Raw genomic sequence first — 19,106 nt, 5'->3', positions numbered from 1 at the left:
ACCAACACATGGATGGTGACACCTGCTTCACTAGATGACATGGACATCTCATTTGTAATTAGCAGCAAAAATTATTTATAATCATCTTCAAGTGTAAGGGACATCTTGCTAGTAAGAAAATACAGTCATTGAACCAAAATGCATGCATTAGAATGAACACGAGTATTACACTTTTGCCTATAGTGCTGCATATAAAATTCATTTCCACATATAGATTTATATTCAGTAAATCTACTGTACACCTGTGCTACAATATACATGTAGACTATAAATTGGTAAGTCTTCTGGAAGTAGACAAAAATATACTTCAAAGTTATGAAAAATAGATCAGATGGTGGACAGCCTGGGAAACAGTCCAGAAGAAGAACTGAAGGAGTTGTATGTTGGTAAAAAGTAAGTAGCCTTACCGATGAAAGAGAAATCTGTCTGTCTTAGTTACAGAGGTGCACAATTGTAAAAAAAAAATGTTAAACTCAAACAACTCTGTAATTTTTATGGAGCAAAGCCAGAGCTGATACTTCTGAGTGTGGGAAGAAATGAATACATGATAATATTTTGTTGTTTTGGCAGCGGTCCCAGGGTAATGACTAGGGGACTCAAATCCAACTGGAAAAGCACATTCAATCCACTACTGGAAGAAAAGCAATTCCATGAAGTGTAATAAGGAACAGTGGGAGTAGACAATTTCTGGACTTTGATAAATCTTGTAAACCACAAACCAAAGGATAACCAAAATGTGGATTCTTCAGATTGTAAAGGACTTGCTTTAAGATGGATGCAAGGAAGGAACTACTTCTGCAGACAACAGCAACAACATGGTGGGGGGGGAGACGTTGTTTAACACCATTACAGCATGGAAATATGCCAGAAGTTGGCAAGTAACTCTCATCTAACAGAAAAAAAGATTAGACATGTCCAAACAGGTATACAGAGGTTTCTTCTTCTTCTTCTTCTTTAAAAAACAAAACCAATAAAACCCCACTGTAGAGTACAGCAAGTTAGTCACTTACAACTGTAGTGATATTAAGGAATCGCCCTGATCATATTTCATAAAAATAATGAAAACTATTGCAAATAAACAATTGTTGAAGAAACCTAGGAAAATAAAGCAGACAAACAGCAGCTGGCAGTGCGAGGTGATCTAAATATCTTTCCAACATCAAAAAGAGAACCTCTCATGGACTAACTGTATTTCATACCTTTAAAAGAAATTTGCATAATGCTCAAACATGTATACCCATCACAAAACAAAACCAAAAAACCAAAGCTTTAATCAGGTGACACTACATTGTCATCAGAAAAATACTGTTATGCTCAATATTTGAAATTGCTAGAACTCATTTAGATACAGAATTTGAGAATGTAAAGCTGCCAAATTTTTTTTTTTGAAACTTCCTGTTCAGTTCCTTCCCAGCAGTCACACCAAGCATCCGTGCAACGTGCAATCAGTGCTTGAATACCTGCATGGAGCTATTATTAATCCCTCTAATGCTGCCCCACTGGTTTAGCAGCCAATGGGACATTCCTCAGTGCGAGCACCCTGCCTGCTTCAGACAGTCTCATGCACGGCTTCCAAGCACAGTGTGACAAAGTGGGAAGAAAAAAGATGTTCAATTTAAAGAAGATTAATTTAGGATGCAGAGGGCTTCTAAAAATGCTCAGGGTGAAATTATTACACAATTTCAGAAGCTAATACATTTTTACAATTGAGGTCACTCTGTTCATGTTTTCAAATTACAAGTCTTACTATCACAATGTATTGAGTATTTACAGGGAAAAAAAATAGGACTTTTGGAATAACAGAAAAGACAGACATCTGACTAGATTTATTTCTACCAAGAAGTTACTTTATGAACTGTGTGCTGATTTTCTACTTTTTTATGATTTACAAGACAGTCTTATCACACTGGCACACATGTAAAAGTTCTTTGGGATGACTCTTACTTGTTTTGAACTGAAGTTTATAAAAGTTAGACATTTTCTAAAGTATGCTTTGATCCAAACATAGTATGTTTGCACTAACAAATACTTCTTGAAAGTTGAGATGAGAAGTCCAGTATCTTGGCAGAAAAAAAAATGCATTTTGGCTTCAGATTTTTTTTCATTATGTTAACTTCAACAAGCCAGTAGAGAGTACTGTCTTATCTCTAACCGTTTTTTTTTTTTTCATTCCTTAGCACGTTATAGTGAAAATATGAAATGTCTCCCACAAAATTTGGCTTACTCATAAAATTACTATATCTCATAAAATACTAAAAAATCAGTATTAAAACTATTACCTCTACCTCACCTCAAAGGTTTTATAAAAATTTTTGTTTGTCCCAAATAAGAAAGATATGATCTAGATCTTATTAAGGAACTGGTTAGTTCAATTACCAGTTGCTCCAAGCCACAGATACATGGCGTAAGATAGTGCAAACAGTGAGGCAGACTCCCATGCACTGCTGTGACTGCCTTTGGATTTTTGCTGTACCAAAAGAGCAACACAGGAAAGCAACCTCCATGATGCAGATTTGGTAGTACTTTCTAGAGACAAGCATTTTCCTGACCACATCAGCAGGTTTGATCTCAAATACAGGTGGGAAGAGCCTCCCTGAAGTCCTGACTATTCTCAATTTCTGCCAAATGTGACAGGAATGGGGATCAAGCTATTCACTGAGAACTAGGCAGACAACCTCACAAGAACAGACTTACCATCTGCAGAACTGTCACCTATACCGTGTTTCAGATACACCCCTGTGGAACTTTTATGGGCCTCTCAGCCTCTTTTTTATCTCTTCTCCTCAAACACACCCTTTAAATTACACAAGGACTCTAAAGCCTGATGCATTCCATTCTGAAATTTCAAATGATATATATTCATTCAGAGCTTTTGAAAGGTGCCAACTGTTTTTTGGTCTTTTCTGCTGTTACTCACTATTTGCATATAGAAGCCATAGTCAAAATCTGACCCCATTATTCCAGACACTTGATAAACACACAACCCAAGCCTGGGAGAGATCAGACAGTAAACCAACGACACAGACAAAAGGTGTGAGAAAAAGATTTCTTAGTACCTAAACTGAAGACAGACAAGGCTGCCTCCCATTGAATAACTTAAGGAGTCCAGCCTCAAATCACATGAATCCCATGAGGTTAAATCAGAAACCATCTACGAGGTGGGGTCAGACAGACATGTCTTCAATACATCCAGGTTTAAGACAGCTGGGTGAAAAGCAGGTCTGGTTTGCAAGACATGTCACTATGTTCGTTAAGGGTGGTGCCATGCCTGCACACTTGTTCTTGGAGTCTGAATACATGGGCTGGAAAAAAGTGCTCAAAAAAAAAAAAAAAAAAAAAAAAAAACAACAACCAAGCAGCCAACCGATCAATAAACAACCTGCCTCTTTACAGGATGTAATAACATAAGCACTGACCTATATCACACAATTACAGAATATCCTGAGTTGGAAGGAACCCACAAGGATCACTGGTTCCAACCCCTGGCTCTACACAGGACCACCCAAAAACCAGCCCATGTGTCTGATAGCGCTGTCCAAACTGCTTGGGCAGCCTGTCCCAGTGCCCAACCACCCTCTGGGTACAGACCCTTTCCCTAACCCCCAGCCTGACCCTCCCCTGTCCCAGCTCCATGCCGTCCCCTCGGGTCCTGTCGCTGTCCCCAGAGAGCAGAGCTCAGCGCCTGCCCCTCCGCTCCCCTCGTGAGGGAGCTGCAGGCCGCCATGAGGCCTCCCCTCAGCCTGCTCCACTCTGGGCTGAACACACCAAGGCACCTCAGCCGCTCCTCATGCATGTTGAACCCGTGTTGCTTCCACACAGAGGGCACTCCTAGGCCACTTCTAATCCAGAAAGACTGCATATGCATAAATCCACACTTCCTCCTGCAACCTAGTTTGTGCAGGTAAGAATACTGAGCCTACAACAGAAGTAGCACAAGGGCTGCCATTTCAGCAGTTCCACTGAAGAATCTATGCTGCTACGGTCAAACATAGCTGTAAAACACGAAGTCAACAATTTCTCTTTGCCAAGTACAGGAACACTCTTCAAACAGAAAAAGTATACCATTGGTAGGTAGGTTTCCTTTCATTTCCAGTTCTATTTTCTTCCCCATTTGCTTCAGCTTTTGCAGATAGCTAAAGAAAGTCACAGAGATGCTTCAGCAGAGGACAACAGGTAAGTTTCAGCAAGTAGCTACAGGTGTCTCCCCTACACCATGCAGTATGAATTATCTGTACTTTATCTGCACTTGGTAATAATGAGTGAATCATTAAAATACCCTCCTTAGAGACAAATATGGCCCAATAATGGTATAGATTTTTCTTTATTACTATTCACATGGTTTGGTTTTATGCCAAACATGTCTTACTCTTCTGAAATTCTAAATATACATCCTGTCAAAAGAATTACAGGTTACTTTTTAAATGCTTTGTGAATGGCAAGATTCTCAGCCAAGGGTAGGAAAACATTTCAGCATTGCTCATCACAGAGTGCCTCCTTGGCTGCTGTGGAATGTCCACTGTGAAATTCCAACTGATGGTTTCAAGGAATTACAATGATGGAAACCAACCAAACAAACAAGCAGATCTGTAAACTCTTCTGGGAGTTAAAGAATAAGATACTAGACGCTCCCCCTTCAAAATCCTCAGGTTTACAATGACACTTGGAATTCTTGTACTTCTCAGAACCAAGTATCTGCATTTCCATAGTTTTCACATTACTCTACTACCAGACATTACCAGCAGTGGGCCCTTGTGACAATGCAGCCTACCTGCATATGTCCAGTACAAGAAAAGTGTTGACAAAATAGAGTGAATATAGGGAAGAACCACCAAGATGTTTAGGTGCATGGGCAAAAGTTGAGACTGGCTATGTAACGGAAGGCAATTTCTCCTTGGAGGTGCACAGGGACAGACCAAGAGGAGATGGATATAAGGTACACGATGAGAAATTTTGTTTAGAACTGAGCAAAAAATTTCACAGTCTTCACAGGGAAATTATTGAGTCTCTGTTCCTAGTCAACACTTGACTAGAAAAAACCCTGAGCAACCCCCTCTAACTTCAAATCGCAAGCTAACTTTGAAGCTGGCTCTGCTTTCAAGCAGAGTTGGACAAGACAAACTCCAGAGGTTTCCTTCAACTGAAATCAATCTATTTTGTATTTATCATATAATGAGGAGAGTGTTCTGCTAGTTTCTTGCCGGAAAAAACATCAAACTCCCTCACCTCCTTAAGAGCAGCCTCTCCTCACAAGTAACACAAAAGCTTCCACTGGAGGTTCTCTCCACCTCTCTTAGCATTAATTAGAAGTCACCTTTGACTTTGCATGAGGCCTGAGAGCATGTGTTGTGGCACCTGCTCCTGGCCACAGAAGAAGGAACAAATTGAAAATGATGGTTTCCACCAGGTCATGCAACTTAAAACTTTTCTGCTTGGCTAATTCTGCTTGGCCTGATCAAGCTCTGTGAGCTGGGGCACGGATTTCCAAGGAGCTGGGCAGCATTCCTGATGCACAGCCTTGTCTCAACAGCTTGTCTCACTACAGTTGTGGCAACAACAGCAGTCCACTCAAGAAAATATAATAGTAACTTACAAACATGAAATGGCAACTAAAAAAGGTCAGTTATATGGCCCTCCTACAATTCTCAAAGTACTTATGGAGTTACTCTAACGGTAGAAGGAACTCTGTAATTAACATAAAGAATCACTATTGAGGAAAAACAGACTCTCGTCAAAATAGCAGTTGTGCTTTTGGTATTAGGCTCTACCTGAAACATGAGATTGAGGAACTCATCAAACACATCTGTTTTACAGATTTGCATAGTTCAGGACATTCTTTAAAAATTTAGTTTGGTCAACTTTACAACTGTAAATCCTAGATGACTAAAGGATTCACTTACCCAAAAGTTCTATCTTACTGAGCTAATATCATTTCATTTTCATTTCAGAATTTCCGAAGTGAGGCTAATGAAAAACGATAGAAATTTTACACACTTGGGAATGAAAGATAAGTACAAGATGATAGATTCTTTTCTTTAAATTAATTAAATACAATGATTTTTTTCAGATGGCACCACAGGAAAAGAATATTCCCTTATATTGATCAATCTTCCTGTCCTTCCCTTCTTGTCTTGAGGGAGCATTGAATGATGAAATATTTGATGATAGATAGAGTTAGCTCACAGTATGTGGCTGCATGAACAAACATGCATGAGAAGGAAAACTGTACAGTAGAAGGTCAGCAAGGTGTAAGAAGTGACTAAAATAAGAGTAGTATGTACAAAGATACATTGCTATCTGCTACATGATATGTAGACAAACCATTACATTTTTTATGTTTGCTTTGATAGCTAAAGAGAGGGGATTTTTCATTTGCATGGGAAGTTCTGATCATAGAACATCTCCTCATGTTTTTATTTTATTTTAAAACGCAAGCTGCTAGAGGAAGAGCTAAGTACTGTTAACAGTTCCCCATTCTCCCCATTATGTTCCATTTCCAGCAGCCTTAACATTTCCTAAACATTGCCATTTTGGCTAAAATTCTACAAATTAGACCCTGGGTCAAGGAGCTTCCTCTTCCCTCTCTCTGCTTCCCCTGTTCTCTTTCCACAGTCATCTGTGAAAGGTTTGTTTCCACAACTTTCCCACGACTTGCCCAGCTTTACCTAGGAAACAAAGCAGAAGTAGGGATCAACCTGCAGTTCCTTAAAGACACTCGAAAACTCCTAGCCAGAATCAACCGAAAACACAGAAATTATGTGGAAAAAGCATCTTCACCAGGAAATTGCTCGCAAGGAAAGAAGGTCCCTTAAGGTTGCATGGGAAAGATGAGAACATAGCTTTGGAAGCTCTTGGCTGACTCCACACTGTAACATCCTGCACGGAGCTATCAGTTTGTGGACTCCTCCTTACCAAGTAACACAGATGGCATTCAGCTGTCCAAATTCAAATGTTGGAGCCGTGACCTTCAGGTGCCTTTTAAAGCCAATGAGGAAAACCTGGCATTTCTAATCTGCAATTCATTTAGCCTGTTTTAGACGCTCACCCTAGGGTAAGATGAATTGCACACCAGACATGCCTATTTGTCCTCCCTGATTATAAAGGGAGTTACCAGTTCAGATGTAGATATCTGAAATTAGAGGATATGGATGTCATCTTGTATTTGTATATGAAATAAGTCAAACTAATTATATTCACCGTTTCAATAACAGATATTAATTTTACTTACCCCTGGTATTTAGGATCACCAAAAATGATAGAAAATGTCATCTAAAGACAATCACAGCTCTTTCAAACAGATTTTCTTACATTCTGAATAAATTAATTCCTTTCTTTTTCTAGTTGTTGTCCAAAGGCATAATTTAGCAGCATTTGAAATTACCTACAGCATCCTGATTTTTTTTTTCTTTCTAATGTGTTATTTCCATAAATTCAGCAAAAAGAGCATGTTAAGAGAATAAAATAATCCATTTCTTCAGGTCTGCTCTTCTGTGCCAGAAAGCTTGTCTAATTTTTCTGATTATACCTGCTGATCTACAGATAATACTTCTATCTACAAATGTTGTCCAGCAAATGTCCTGAGGCCCTCTCAAATACAATAAACTATCACTCTTCCAAATGCTCAATGCAAGCTGGAAGCCACTAGACAAAGAAAGCTGAATTGCTTGATGCAAATCTCAAGAGGTCAGAAAGGGAGGGATAGATGGGATGGACAGTTGTAGAAACAAGGGAACAAGACAAGAAGAAAAGGAGACAATTCATCAATATTAGGAAAGACTAGAGCATGAAAACTGTTCGTGGTGGTCTTTTTCCACATTTAGACAAATGATACTCAGTGAATAGGAATGCAATCGATATTTAATAGTGGTTTTATCATTCCACGAATTATTATGTGCCAACCAGATGCATTCAATATGAACTTTTTTTAGCGGATCTTCCTGGCGACTTTTCATAAATATATGACATTTTCATAAACATTTCATAAACGTGTTTAATTTCCCAACAATTTCTCAAAACACCTTTTTATTTTTATTTGTCTCCATTTCAAAGTGTGCATCTGACACACGGAAACCAAAGGTATCACAACTGGCACCTGGTTTGAGAAAGCTAGAATCCGATTTTTCAGAACAGTCCTTGTTTTAATAAGCATTTAATTCTTCAGGACAGAGCTCACATTGCCTCAGTGGTACTCAGCACTACTGTAGATCAGGTTCACCTGAATACAGAAGGGTACACTGTCCCTACAGAATATACATGCAGCTAACATAGAAGAGCTCAAAAAAATAGGAATATTCTTTGATTTGTGAATGGCATGAGCCCATTGACTATTTCACATGAATAAAAAAAGTGAGCAATTCTTCTGCAACAGAATTCAGGAATGAGATCCCACTCTTTTCTACCAGGACGCAACCTTTCACTGACCCCCAAGCAGGCTGACCAGAGAGCCACTAGCATTCTCACTGGTTCAGATTTTTTTTAGACTGGCGTTTGGTTTTTAAAGTGACAAAATGAAAAGGAGAGCATTCTTCTTCACGGTGGTGTTTTCACAGCTGCCAAAACTGCAAAATCCATGGCACAGAAACAGCAGCCCATGTTACCTCATGCAGGAAACTCAGATTATTACTTCCTTGGCACAGATGTCGTTCGGTAGGGTTTCACAGAACACTATTTTTCACTTCTTGAGAATGCAAACAAAAGTGAACATTTCAGCACGCCACCCCTCTTATCTTAGTACCTTTCTGGAAACGTATTTGTTTAATAAGCAATGATATCTTCATTAGGTCACACTACAGATAAAATTTTGAGCAAAAATATTCTGCATGTTATTATTTGATCATGATAGTTTAGCAGAACTTCTTTCCTGTATAAAACAAGACTAATAAATCTTTATACCTAAGGCATTATGCTTACAGTACAGATTACCAAGAATTATACTGCAAACATAATTACCCTTTTTCATTTCCATCTCCCACAAAGTGCAACCAGCAACCCTTCTAGACATCCACATTCAATCTTGCAAAGAACAGAGGTGAACGATTGCATTTTTCTTTCAACCAGGCAACTCATAAAAGTAAAGTTACACAGATAGCCAAAGTACATTGAATCAAGTACATTTTCGAATCAAGTACATTTTCTGTTTATCACAGCTGACTGTATGACAGTTTTCCACATTTTGTTTTTGTCTATCAATCAAGCTACTAATGTTCTGTGGCATTGCAAGCTCTGTTTTGAATAGAGTGAAACATTTGTTCTCAGTCTTTCTGCAAAACATCATGTTACATATGGGCTATGAAGTATGATTTCCTCACTTCTAACACAGAAGTCAAAGAAGGATAGGGTTCCACCACCACTTTCTTCTGCAACACAACATTTCTTTGCCCTGCTCCTGAATGTGTGTGTTCCTCTCTGAGATAACATCTAATTATTCCACAGTCTAACTATCCTTGGATGTAGCCTAATACCAAGTTCTCCTTTGCTTTTTTTACACTATTAGCGAACCCTAATTCACTATTGTCTCCCTGCCAAATCATTGTAGAATAACGGTCATAGAGGTTTTTTTGCCTTCACATATCAGCATTAGACATACTTAGTCCTAGCATTCTCAGTACCAAGGCTGACAATTACCAGTGATTCTTCAAACTGAGGAAGTAATAAGTCACAAAAATGTTTTGACATTGACTTGTTTTTGGCAAGAATCTAGCTTTATGTGACTTCTGTGTTAGCCAACCCAACACTGGACTGAAGTAACATGTCTGGTCTCGACCATCAAATACCAAAAGCTCCAGGTTCTTAGTGTAGCATGCATTGTGAGAAAGGCTGCTAAACAATCACACCCCAAAGATAGACAATTTTCTTTGTCCTCTTGTATCCAACTTCCTCCTTCAAAGTTCAAATCTAAGTCTTTGTCTTCATTTTCATAGCTGCTCTTTAGTGAAGATCATTCAATGTCCATGACATGACAGCTTTGTAAGCTGATGTTTGGAAATCACAAACTTTGTGACTTCCAAGGGACCAAGCAAAATCAGGTTTCTTTATATGCTGCGGTTTTCCAAGGCATGGTAACAACTGTCATTCTTTCCCATTCTTCTCTTTCACCACAGCTTCTTTTGTTTCGAGGCTCCAGTTCATAACTATTATCTCTGGGAAGGAGACTCTACCAGCTTTTGCTGCAAAAAAAGACCTGAGGATTTCATCTGCAGACACCCATGAACAACATACCACAAGCTTTACTGAGGCATAAGAATGCATACTTGTAGCCTCAACTTGGAAGGAGTTGAGCTGCTTGCTTATTGTTTGATGGTAAGACATTTTTATGCCATATTGGCTACTGTTCGTCAAAATAGGTAACCTAACAGCAAAGAAAAATATTGGCTACCTAAAAAAAAATCATAAGAGCTCATTGGATAGTTCTTGAACTGGAGTACCATTTAGATAGGTGTCTTCAAACAGCTGGCTTTCATGCTAGTTATTTGACAATCTATGTCTCCCTCCTGCCAGAAGGTGGCCATTAAGCACACCAATTTTTCAAAATCTTCACTGTTAAAAGTCTACTTTTATTTGGTCTATATAGCATTCTCACAGCCATGCATTACACCCTACCATTCACATAATAAAAAATAAAATACTTCAAATAAAGCCATTTCAAAAATGTCACCATAATCTTCATCATGAAGTAAAAAAAAAAAAAAAAAATCATTAAGCATTTTTGACTGTGTATTTTTGGCTGTTTTGGCTTTGTTTATTCCACTTGTAAAAAAAAAAAAAAAAAGATGATGCTAAAAAGCTACACAAACAAGGGAAGTTTGTACTCCCTGAAGATGACCAACTGCAGGTAGTGATCTTAAGATAAACATGTATTTCATGTGCTGAAGTGCAAGCCCAACCTGTTACCAATAATGGAAGGATTGGTTCCCTGTCCAAAAAGCAGGAAAACAGTTATTTCATAATGGGAGTTACAAACCCATCGTTTCAGAAGCCTTGCAGTTAATAGATTTCACTCATGTTTTAAGCACAGAACTTGATAATAATACTATGCAGCAAAAACACCTTCCAGTTTTTTTCAGGTGTAATAACTGAATCCCAAAGCCTGTACAGCATTTCTGGTTTGGTTTAGCACTACAGAGCTAGCAAGACATCTGGAAGGACAAGGAACTGGCAACTAGATGAAGGACTTTTTTCCTTTTTCTCACCATTCATCTGACCACATCTAGATAGTCTGTTCAGCTTTGGGTCCCCACGGCACAAAACAGATGTTGATAAACTGGGATGAATTCAGCATTGGGCCCAAGATGGAGCACTTATGGTGAGAGGAGAGGCTGGGGGAGCGGGGCTGGTTCAGCTTCAGGAGAGGCAACCTTGGAGGAGACCCAACAGCTGCCTGCCAGTACTATGAGGGGTCACCAAAAAGAACCATGAGGCTCTGCAGTGGTACACAGCAGCAGGAGAGGCCATAAACTGTGAGGAGAGATATTCCAGCCTTGTACCAGGAGAAACCTTCCCACATGTAGGCAGCGACACAGCTTGTCCAGAGCAGCTGCCCACCCTCCCTCCGTTCCTGGAAGATTTCAGAACCCCCCTGGACATGGTCCTGAGCAAACTGGGTCTGAACTCAGAGCCAACCCTGCTCAGGGTTCCCTTCCAGCCTGAGTTACACCGCGATCCTCTGATGACAACAGAGCAGTCTGCTTTCTGTCTTATCCAGCTTTTGGAAGGCAGAAGAGGGGTCTGTTCCTGGCTGAGGCCACCTGCAGCACCACCCTGCGCTTGGCCACTCAATGGCATTGTGAGATACATCTTTTCCTGGCTGAAAAGCAGACTTCACATTATTTTTCTACACATAAAAGCATAACATAAGTGAACATAAACTCACCTTTTTTTTTTTTTTTATCATAAAAGATGTTGGTGTTTACAGTTCTCAAGAGTACATTTCTATACCAAATGTAAGCGTCATTAGACTGTACTTTAGCTTAGTCTGCCCATCTATGTGAAGTCCATTGTAGGCAAATACTGTAATTTTCTGTAAAACTACTATATAAACATAAACAATAACAAAAACCCACACAGAACTTCTGCAACTTAGAGGCTTCCCGGTCTGAACCGAACACCAGAGAGGCCAATAACTTAACAGCGTGCTTTTCCCAAGTCCCGGTGGCACTGACACCTTCTCATCGCCTGGGTCTCGCCGCTCAAACCCGAGGGGCAGCAGCCAAGCCCTTCCTTGAGGCAAAACCCCGAGCTGCCCGTGCCTTCCCCAAAAGCCAGGCAGTGCTGCCGGGTCCCCCCCGGCCCCAGCGCGGCGCCGCAGGCTGCAGGCACCCGGGGGAGCTCCTGCATCCATCCTCACGGGCATCGCCCGGGGGACACCGGTGCGGGCGCTGCTACCGCCGAAAAGCGGCGGCGAGCCCTTTTCCCTTTCCTCCCCCCTTCCCGAAAAATAAAGCGAGGGCAGCGCAGGTCCACCTCTGCGGGAAGCCAGGAGGGCACTGGGGCTGGGAAACCTCCTTGCCTCCTTCCCTCCCCGCCGTGTTTGGGGCGCAGGGTGCCTGCTCCATCCCTGCTCCCCCCCGGCTGAGGGTCTCCCCCTTACCGCGGCGGCTCCGGCGACGGCTCCTTCCTCCTCCTCCTCCTCGGGCGCCACGGGGGGAACGCGGGGCGCCGCTCGGCCACGGCCCCCTCGGTTTGGGGCTGGGGTTGGGGTTGATGTTGGGGTTCGGGCTCGTCCTGCTGGCCCCGGCCGAAGAGGCGCTGCAAGCGGCCGCGCCGTGCCATGCCGGGCTGGGCGTCCCGGGGGGGGCCCGGCCGCCGGCACCGAGGGCAGAGCGGGGCGGGTTGGGGGGGAGGAGGAGGAAGAAGAGGAGGAGGAGGAGGAGGGGGAGGAGGAGGAGGAAGCGGCGGGCTCTCCGCGGGCATGGACGGACGGTGGCTGCCGCCCGGCTCGGGCTATGCGGGTAATAAGGCGATCGCCGCCCGGTCCCTCCCCGCCGCCGCCGAGCCCGCAGGAAGGGGGCGGCCCTGCCCGCCTGCCGGCCGTGCCCGGGGGTGCCGAGGGGGGCATTGCCCCGCTGCCGAGCACCTCCAGCTTCATTTGTAGGCTCCCCTCTGCGCGCCCGACACCCCAACAGTCTGCCCTACACCCCAATAGTCTGCCCTACACCCTGAAAGACAAGCCCGCCTTTGCCTGCCTTCGTTCCCGTTTCTCTTCCAGCTGCTGGGACGCTCAGGTCACAGCTGGTTGCCCCGAGCTGCTGGAGATGTTAAGGGTCCGTGTGCTGGGAAAGCTTTGTGGTCACCGTGAAGAAATGGCCATAATCGGGTGATAACTGACCCACAGTAGGTACACTCCGGTGGCCGTCACCTAATGCTGAGATCTTCACAGCAGGAGTGGAAGGCTTGGACAAGCTTTGAACAAGGCTTGGAAAAGAAAATACAGGAAAAGTTTGGCTGAGCAGCCCGCTTATTCTACGGGTTTAGGCAAATAGACTTGTTTTGGGGGTAAAATCAGTTATTTTCCTGAATTGCACATAATTGACTTGGCTAGTGGTTAACTGAACAGACTAATATATGAAGAAAGTGTTTTTTCCCCAAATTGAAGTAAGTTGATGAATACTATACACTATGTGTCATAAGAAAATTGGCAGAACCAGAAAGGTGGACTGTTGTGCCCTCGGGAAATACATAAGGGATCAAGAAAAATTGCCCATTTTAGCAAAGCAATTTATGTACGCAGGGGCATCACAAAACCACAGAATGGGTGGGGTGGGAAGGGATGCTGCCCAGCCCCCCCTGCTCCAGCAAGGGTAGACCAGTTGCTCAGGACCACATCTGGCTGCTTATTAAGCATCTCCAAGGATGGAGACAGGAGAGCTGGTGGCTGATAACGTGCTGTCCTTGGTGGATGCCTAGGAACAAAGCACGAGCTCTTGTTTGCTGAGCAAGGGTGAACATCAGTGCTGGTGGGCCATTTCAGCTAAACAGCACTGGGGAGAAAAAATCTGGTGCCATTCAGCAGTGGTTTCTCCTCTCTCTGCCACTGCACCCGCTGGGAGAAGGCAGTCAGCAGGATCTGCTCAGGCAGCCAGCCTGCAGATGGGCACATTATAATCCACCAGGGTGGACACAGTGCACACAGCATCCACCCTACGATGGTGGGCAGCAGCTGATGACCCTCAGAGGGTTCAGCAGACTTGTGCTGCTCCATTCCTCAACAAAAAGATGTGTATGACCTGAAAACATACAGTTTAAGTCACAGAGCAGAAAAAAAGAAGAGTGCAAAGCACACATCTTTTAAAATCCTTTCAGATTGTCTCAGCGGGTTTAGGATCAACATCAGCACCACAGAGTATGTTGTTCCCACCCTACAGAGTTCAGCGTCCCTCTGGAGTGACAAATGGAAGAGATAAGCCTGCAACATCAACTTTGAGGTCTGCATCATTTGTGCTCCAGTGCTAACATAAACTACAATATCCTAATAAACAAAAGTAGATAAAGGAGATTTGGTTGACACTTACTCAGTCTGGCCAAAATTAAGTCTGAGTGTTAGATGTGGCAGTATCAGAACACCTGATCTCAATGCAAAGAGATTTGTGGAGGGCCAGTACTTGTACTACTTGTTCCTAGACTCATGTAGAAGATATGGACCTCTTCTTTTAGGAAAGACATTTTAAATACCATTAGTTAAGATAGAAATTCATTAGAATTAGCCGGCCATTTAGGAAACTTTAAATGATGATCATGTTTATGTCAGCAGTCTTGACATGTGTAACAGAACAAGTCAGTCTAGTTTTTATCTGAACCAACTCAGTTTTGCAACAGTTCATAGTAATTCGTATCATAGAAAGATATTAAGCAACCAAGCCTTCTCCTGTTTGGTTTCATTCCAACACGGTGAAAAAGAAGATGATCGGATATCTAGATTAGACTTAATGTATTCAATATCCATCTAGCTTGACAGCACACAGTATGTGAGATTTACAAAAAACAACAACAAGAAGAACCACAAGGATGATAATTTTGGAATGAGAATCAGACAAATACAGACTCAAAATCTGCAAAGCTGTTACAAAATCTAAACAGCACCCAAATTAAGATAGCGCTATTTATTCAAATCATTGTTCCTCTCGTTTTATTATTTCAGAGCAGAAACATTTTTCTAATATAAAGCTGTTCCAACGTATGACACGGTATATTTAAAAAACAACAACAAAACAGCGAAACCAATCTAAATCCCATAAGCAAATTATAGAAAAACACAATTTTGTGCGTAAAGTTTACATTTAAGATATTGTATATGTAGATACTAAGAGGAAAGGACTTTGTCACCAAATATTTTATCTTCTCTTCCAGTACAATAGAGTTTTGAAAATTCCTCCAGAAACAGTACCTGCAAGCTAAGATTTGAGATTCAGATAACTCACTGACAGAATATGTGAAGAGTGTGTTTGACTTCCCACACTTTGGAGCTGCAGATAAAAGAGCAATAAAGCACCCAGGGTCCCACATAAAACACGCAAGCCCCAAACTATGGTCCTGAAATCCCACATTCATTTGACACCTCACCCTAAGGGCACCTAAATTCCAAAAGTGCCTCCCTGTTTGTCTTGAAAGCACCCCAGGTACTTAGGGACTCACCTCTTCCCATGCACAGAACTGCCTCAGCCTTCACAAGACTGAGAGTTTGGTGGCTGCCTCTTGCCTAAGTCTGACAAGGAGCTAAAAACCAGGTATTGCTTGGCCTAAAGCTCCACAGGAACTCCTGTGGTTTGCAAATTTAGGTCTTGTGCACATAGTAACACCAGGCTTTGTACAAAATGTCATGCAAGCTTCCTTCTTTTTTTTTTTTTTTTTTTTTTTTTTTTTTTTTTAGGAGTTCACTGGCTATCCAAGGTATGATGCAGAAACAGGGGCCCTAATTCAGGAATATCCTGCCTACAAGGTGGATGCCTCACAGTCATACCACGGTTCTACCTCACAGTCATATTAACACTGATGATTTCTTTCTGGCCCAACATGACTAGAGGTTCCCTGGCTACACTTGAAAAGAGAAGGAGTGAGTCCCACTTCATAGCTTGAAAGAAAAGGCATAGTTACATATCCTCGGTAAATTATAAGGCATGGTGGGATGTGAGTGATCATTCTTGGTGGCTAAAGACTGCCTGCAACCAGAAATGGAAAATGCAACTAAATATTATGACCAGGGAAAGCCAAGGCTAGGAACTCAATTAGCTCAGGGGCAGCCCAGCCAGAACTGCAGCCACAGCAGTAGGTAGGAAGTCAGAGAAGCCAAGAGACCCTTAAAACAAAGAGAAGGACAAAACCCATAAAGGTCAGAAAGTCCATCTCACGGGGGAGGACTCTGAAAAATACTAGGCAGAGACCAAGGGACTGGGGAACCTGGAAGCAAGACTAAGTAATTTCAGCTTCAAGCAAGAAGTAAGTTTAGGAGCTAAGAAAAGTTTTAGGCATTGCATTATGTGCCTGGTAGGTGGGGCAAAACATCTGTCAGGCTCAAAGGGCAATATTCTGGCACTAAATGTTGTTGCTGTGCCAGCTGCCATGGTTTACCCTGCTCTGTCCGGTGGCCATCTGGCTGAATTGCCATGGGGGCGCACGGGCGAGCACACAGGCTCTGGAGCTGAAGCAGGTGGAGACACCTCAAGCTCTGAGTGAAGTTTTGGAGCAGGGATGAAGTTACACAACCTCATGCTTTGAATTTCTTCTTACTTGCATGATGACTTCAGATAGTCCTCTAACTTTGTATGTTGGGTGGTTTCAATCCCTTTTCAAGGTGTCTAGGTCCCCTCATGGCCCAAGCTGGGATGTTTGGCATTCAACTCCATCTGTGAGCCGGTGCCTTTGTTGGAAACATGCAGTGCCCTTTTCTTAGCTGTTAGTTACTAATTAGATCAAGCCCCGAACTCCTGTGGTCCTTAGACAGGTTCAAGATTTCACCCATTATATTTATTCTTCTTGTAGCCTGGACTTAATTTGTAATACAGGTATTCAAGGATAGCTCTGCCAAACCCACTGGTACCCACTAATAAAGTAATATATGTATTCCTTAAACAATCTGGTCTACAACAAATAAAAGCATGTAGAATTTACAATGAAAAATTAGCATAATCAATTATTCAATTTGACATTAATGTTTTCCTGTTCTTATCAGTGCTGTAAAATGCAAGCATTTATCTGAGCCTTTGAGTTGCATGTATTTTCACTAAGATGGAAGCTGTCACATAGCCCTTCCTGCTATCACACACCTCCTCTCAGCTACTCAGTCACTCAACCCAAACTTGGGCCTTTAAAGAGGATTTTGCATTAAAATCTTACAACCCAAGGGAAGGAGACAAAATTAATCAATATGTAGTTCATGGGGTTGGATAACTTCAGTGTTTACCCATTGGAACTGTCCTACAACACGGCCAGGGTGTTGCCTGTCATCTTTAACTTTAACTACAACATGGGGTTTTACAGTGCTATCCACAGCCATCCTGGTTTTTGGTCGTGGTGGAATTTTTTGTGCTTTTTTTTTTTTTTTTTTTTTTTTTAACTTCAGAAGTTTACTACTACTGCATGAGTTACTACCTCCACACATAATGATCCTAACAGTGAGAGTACTCTGTTTGATTTTAATACCAACTAGGTACAGCCCATGAGTCCAGGCAGATAGCCAAATAGATTTCAGTGATGAAATGTTCAGGAATTACCGGTGTAGGACATTAATTCTTGCTAACACAAACGTGGCAGTAGTTTTCATTCCTTCTCCAATCAGTTCACTGAAAAATACGTTCCACAGAAAATATTTCTTTGAGTGGTCTTCTTCTGTTACTTTCTAAGTGCTTTACTCACTCTGTTAATGGTAATCCAGTGCTGTTTTCTCTTAATGATAACTACATTTCACTGAAGTGCTGTGTCAAGTATAAAGCCAAGACAACGCATATATCTCACTCCAGTCTTGCTCTAAGTATCCAATTATTGTGTGCTTCTGCTCCCCGTAAGAGACTGATTTTTCCCCTGTCTGTTTTTCAGCTCACATTTTATTCAAAGCTTTCAATATCTGGACTTGCCAGTTTGCATAAAGAATTTACATAGAGATTCTGTGCCTTTTCTCAGGCTGAGCAGTGAAATATGTAAAACACTGTATGTATGCTATGTTTTTCATACCATCCTCTTTAATGTCAACATTGATTCACTATGGCATTTGTTTGGTATCTGAGGTTTTTCAATAAGTAGTCATTCCTTCCTGAAACTGTGACAGGCCAAGATAAAACAGTTATGAGAAAACAAACTCTGCAACTAGACTGAAACAAATGCTGTGGATGTTTTTCAGAAGAAAGACCATCCCGTATTGTGTCAAACTATATCTTTCTTTCTCACCTTAGAAACTGAATGGGAGGTGGGAGATGCTGCTTTGCAAGAGGGCAGGGTGCCATTGATTGGCAGTATCGTGCTGCTCAGTGCATTGGGGCCCTGGGTTCCCCTAGGGTTTGATTAAAAATAAATAAATCATCATCATCATCATTCTATCACTCTGCTTTCCTGTAGTCCTGTAATTTAATGGTATGCTACTAAGACTGTAAATCAATTCAATTACAAAATACCAAAATTAACATATTAGTGAGGAATTAGGAATATAATACCAGCAAATTGTTGATTTACTGGATAATATCAAGATGTTTTCCTGAGTAGACATAACTTTGCTGAAATGTATGTATTTCCAGGTTAATGTTTTGTAGTTCTGTTTCTTTTTCTTTCTAGTTTTTCCCTAATTAGAGTACTGCTATGTTGGTTGCTGAAAAGCAAGGCTAGGTCGTGTGTGCTCATTTTGCATCCTCATATACATATTTTAACTATTCTCTAAGTTCAAAATAATTTGGAAACCTGTCACCCCAGAGAATATTTTTATTTAAATTTGACTAAATCAGCAATGCTATTCTATCATATCTTCTTCATTTTTTCACAGAAATCTGCTAGCCAGCATGACTTAAGCTGGGATATGACCTTTCTATTTTGTCTTTTAAGTGAGGCAGAAGCTACCATGAAATTTAAAATGAAATATTTTATATAGATTCCATGTACATTACTTTCTTAGCATCCCTGGAAATTAAATACAT

General features: G+C 41.6%; 1 protein-coding gene across 1 annotated transcript in view; it reads right to left on the bottom strand.

Moving 5' to 3' along the window:
* CRYBG1 (crystallin beta-gamma domain containing 1) overlaps positions 1–12,722 on the bottom strand; it is a 95,689-nt gene extending 82,967 nt beyond the window's left edge. Inside the window, exon 1 of the mRNA XM_084514547.1 lies at positions 12,584–12,722. The gene's annotated coding sequence lies outside the window, so the exon portion shown is untranslated. The remainder of the gene's footprint in view (positions 1–12,583) is intronic.
* Positions 12,723–19,106: the final 6,384 nt, after the last annotated feature.

This window comes from Aythya ferina (genome assembly GCF_964211825.1).
Source record: "Aythya ferina genome assembly, chromosome: 3".
NCBI classification, from domain to species: Eukaryota; Metazoa; Chordata; class Aves; order Anseriformes; family Anatidae; genus Aythya; species Aythya ferina.
The sequence above is the reverse complement of the archived record's forward strand: the minus strand, read 5'-3'. Positions and strand labels throughout refer to the sequence as shown.